The sequence below is a fragment of the Genypterus blacodes genome, unplaced genomic scaffold (assembly GCF_046128005.1).
Source record: "Genypterus blacodes isolate CSIRO-AG114 ecotype Tasmania unplaced genomic scaffold, CSIRO-AGI_Gbla_v1 ptg000062l_1, whole genome shotgun sequence".
NCBI classification, from domain to species: Eukaryota; Metazoa; Chordata; class Actinopteri; order Ophidiiformes; family Ophidiidae; genus Genypterus; species Genypterus blacodes.
Window position 1 is genome coordinate 305989 of NW_027466874.1, and position 4062 is coordinate 310050.

The following is a 4062-nucleotide window of genomic DNA, read 5'->3' on the forward strand; positions in this document are numbered from 1 at the left end:
GTGTGTGTGTGTGTGTGTGAGTGTGAGTGTGAGTGTGAGTGTGAGTGTGTGTGTGTCAGGGGCAGACGCAGCACTTTAAAGCTCGGACTTCAGCACAAAGCGAGCTGTGCTAGTGAACCATCAGCGCTTTAGTGTGTGTATGTCCGGGTTCACCACCCAACCCCCATCTGATCCCTTCACACTCAGGAGCTCCCAACCTCATATGAGCATAAACTTGAGTACCTGAGTACATCTGAGTACACCTGTGAGTACTTCAGTAGTACAAAGTAATACTTTCGTTCAGTGCCCTGTGTGTGTTCCTACAGGCTGCTGAAGCTGAAACTATCCTCGCTCCTCTTCCTCACTTCTCTATCCTGCTCTTCTTCCTCCTCTGAGCTGCTTTTTACTTCCTCAAAGAGATCTGCGTCCTTTTATCAAAGCACATCACACATTCCACCGTCTTCAGCAATTTACTCCTTTGATTACACCTGTTTATGTGCTGCTGATGGTGTTTGTTCAACTGCTGTGCACGTGTGTGTTTGTGTGTGCATGGGCATGTGTGTGTGTGTGGGTTCTCTTAAACCAATCCGCTGACAGAAGGTTTGTCTGCTTCACAGACATGGAGCACCTAGGGCCGAACCTGAAGCTGTTTTTCTCGACTCCTGTTTCCTTTAAAGTTCACACACTGACATAACCACTCCCATTAACACACGTGTGTGTGTGTGTGTGTGTGTTTTTCCTCCAGGCTGAGCTGACTATACACATCACACAAACACATCATCTGTCATCCTGCATCGCTGCGAGCACACACACACACATACACACACACACACACACACACACACACACACACACACACACACACACACACACACACACACACACACACACACACACGAGTACAGAAGAGCTCAGTATTTTTACTCAAGTACTTTCCAAAATCACAGCACTGTTGGTGTAGTGGTATCATATAAGATTCCCATTCTTGTGACCCTGGTTCGATTCCTGGACAGTGCACTCCTTTTCAGCAATTTCCCTTGGGATAATGAAGTTTTATCTTATCTTATCTTATCTGAATTCATCTTATCCTCCTAGTCCCTTCTTTTCTTCCCTCTTTTCTTCCTCCCTTCACTTCCGTCCTGACTCCGTTCCTGCGCGATGCGGACCTGTGACCTCGCCGTCTGCCTTGATTGCTCTTTATGAGGCCTAATCAAAGCTCCTGCATCCTCACGCCTCTGGTGAATATTGATGAGGCGCCGGATGCTGACGTGCAGTTTTCCCTGAGAGCTCGGTTATGACCCTCGCATGTTAACGCTCAGCTTTGCTTCAGGCGGGACGAGCGGGACGTCTGATGGTGTCTTTCAGGTCCGACATCACAAAGCTGAAGATCAGGATATGATAATGTAACAGCATAATGAGCGACATCATGCCAGATTCAGCAGGAGCGACGGAGTCGAGCGAAGGCCATGATGAGGGATCCAAATTTTCCTTTATATGCTTCTTAAGATTTAAACTCTTTGGTCTGTCTGACTTGCATCTTTGTTGGCTTGAACTGTCCCTCATCACAGTACCTGGATTTAGCCCCGCCTCCAATCTTTCAAACTGTAGCTCAGCCAGGTTTAAATCTTCCTCCTGCTGCAAATGAAACCAAAACAGTAGCCTTGTTTAAAGCCAAGCATAATACTTTACCACCATCACATGAGGAGGAGGAGGTGGAGGAGGAGGAGGAGGAGGATGAGGAGGAGGGAGAGGAGGAAGCACATGGACGCTGAAGGAGATTAGAAGAGAGAGAAAAGTAAAGGTGGAGTGACAGGCGAGAAGCAAGAGCTGAATAATTCAGAATCTGGCAACATTTCATCTCTCCTTCTCTTCTCTCCTTCACTCCTCTCCGTCTCTCCTTCTCTCCTTACCCCCTTCACTCATTCACTCCCTCACCCCTTGTCTCCTCGTCTCACAAGTACACAACTGTAAATATGTGAACAAGCGACATGATGCTGCATTCAGGCGCAATGGGAAACTGGAAAATAACGTATTCACGATTTTACCAGTTGTGACCTTTGAACCTATTGGGATGGCGTCCATGCAACCTGCTGCCTTTCTGTTTAGACGATACTCAAAATGATTAAGTATGTTTCAAAGTATTTGAATTTAGATCTTAATCACATCCGTGTTTATACATCCATGTTTTCATTGTTTTTCACTTGAATGCACTCGTATCAACGTCTTTAGCAATTTGTATTAACCACCTTCTGACGAGTGCCTGAACGCAGCATCAGAGCTCTGTGTTGATGTCTGACTGACCGTTTGTCACCCAATGTTTAGCAGCTCTCTTTTCTCTTTTCCTTCCTCTACCTCGTCTTTCCTCCCATCAGGTCCAATCCCAGCTGACGCATATCCTCCTCGGAGCTGAAACACACACACACGCTCACACCCTCTGTCATAGGTGTTTGCTCTCCGTGGGGTCGCAGCACAATAGGAGTCCTGGGAAACGAGCTCCTAATTGGCGAGAGGAAACATGGTGACACACGGGCGACGCGGCCTCGTCTCAGGTCAAAGCAACGGCGAGGGGAACAGAGAGGAAGAGGAAGGTGAAGCTATAGGAGGAGGAGGCTCATTAATGAATGCACACGTTTATGTGTTGCCAAAGGTGCTGCACTCGTTACCTGCCAGAGGTGAGAGGAGCGGCAGAGATGTGTTCAGGGGAAACTGGAAAACTGAAACCCTGAAAGTTCAGCTTTCAAACCTTTGGGATAAGAATTCCAACATTGAACCAAAGTGACGGCAAGTCTGCTCTGTCCTCTCGCAACATGTTTGCTATGTTGACATGTTATTACGTGTGTGTGTGTGTGTGTGTGTGTGTGTGTGTGTGTGTGTCTCAGTGAGGCTCAGGTGGATGTTTCTGCACTGGTCTGATATTGCATGTCATAAGACCAGACTGATCAAATATTCATGAAGCATGCAGCTGTGTGTGTGTGTGTGTGTCTGTGTGTGTGTGTGCACACTCTAGAGGAAGAAGGGTGCAGTGGGTGGATGGGAGGTGATGGGGTGTAAGCGCGCTCAGTGGGAGGTCAGCAGAGAGCGGAAAGGTGCTGAGTTACCAAGGAGATCGTTCTCACTCCAGCAAAGTGGGGTGACACCACGCACACACACTTGAAACACACACACACACACACACACACACACACACACACACACACTGTGTACCTTAAGACATAGTCGTAGTCCTGAGGTTTTTGCCAAACTAATTTTAATTTGGGGAGGTTTGGTGTTCACTGAATGAAGCCCTGAGCTTTTTACTACACATTCATTTATAATAGTCACACATGGAAACAAACTTTTAAACAAACCTCCTAAACGAACCTCCATATCAGTACTGAACTAAACTTCTGGCTTAATAAAGAGGAGCTTTTAGAGGCTCTAACACATTTTCCTCAGCTGTTGATAGCAGAAACGAGTGAAGGAGCTACAGGCCGTCGTCCTGATATGTCCTCTCAGATCAATGGAAACTTGACTGAAGACAGATGGATTCTCTCCGTATTCCTGAGGAATCTTTGACCTTCTGCTTGATGAAAAGTCAGACTGCCCCTGAAGTCATTAGGAGGTATCCACCGGGGAGCAGGAATGTCTGGTCTTAACGTCACGTCAATCCATCCAGTCGTCTTTGAGACGTCTGACATTGGGCCAAAGCGTCGGGCGGACACACAGACCGACGTTTTCGTCCCCTGAGCGGCGCTGCCGTCGTTGCTAAAATCATCAGGAAACGATCCAGCTGCTGGTGTGTGCCTGAGCGAAAATGAAGGAGGGAACTGATCTCCATCTGTCATCGGCAACCAAGTACGGAGAGAAATGAGAGCATAATGAGGCTCAGCAGCTGATTATGTAATTACCCTCCGATAGTAAGTACACATGTCTCTGTCTCCAAACGTCATCTGCACATATGGACCATCTGAGGGAAACACACATCAAAATGACAAATAACACAAACGTTCACAACAGAAGAATCTCTGGGTAATCAACCCCAAAATAGTAGATGATCTTGTAGCGTGAATGCAGCTGAAGAGGCCTTCATTTTGTCCGGTGAGC

General features: G+C 47.2%; 1 non-coding gene across 1 annotated transcript; it reads left to right on the forward strand.

Annotated features, from left to right (window-relative positions):
* Window positions 1-925: 925 nt before the first annotated feature.
* trnag-ccc (transfer RNA glycine (anticodon CCC)) lies at window positions 926-996 on the forward strand. The gene has a single exon. It is a non-coding gene; the product is annotated as a tRNA-Gly (tRNA).
* The last annotated feature ends 3066 nt before the right edge of the window (window positions 997-4062 follow it).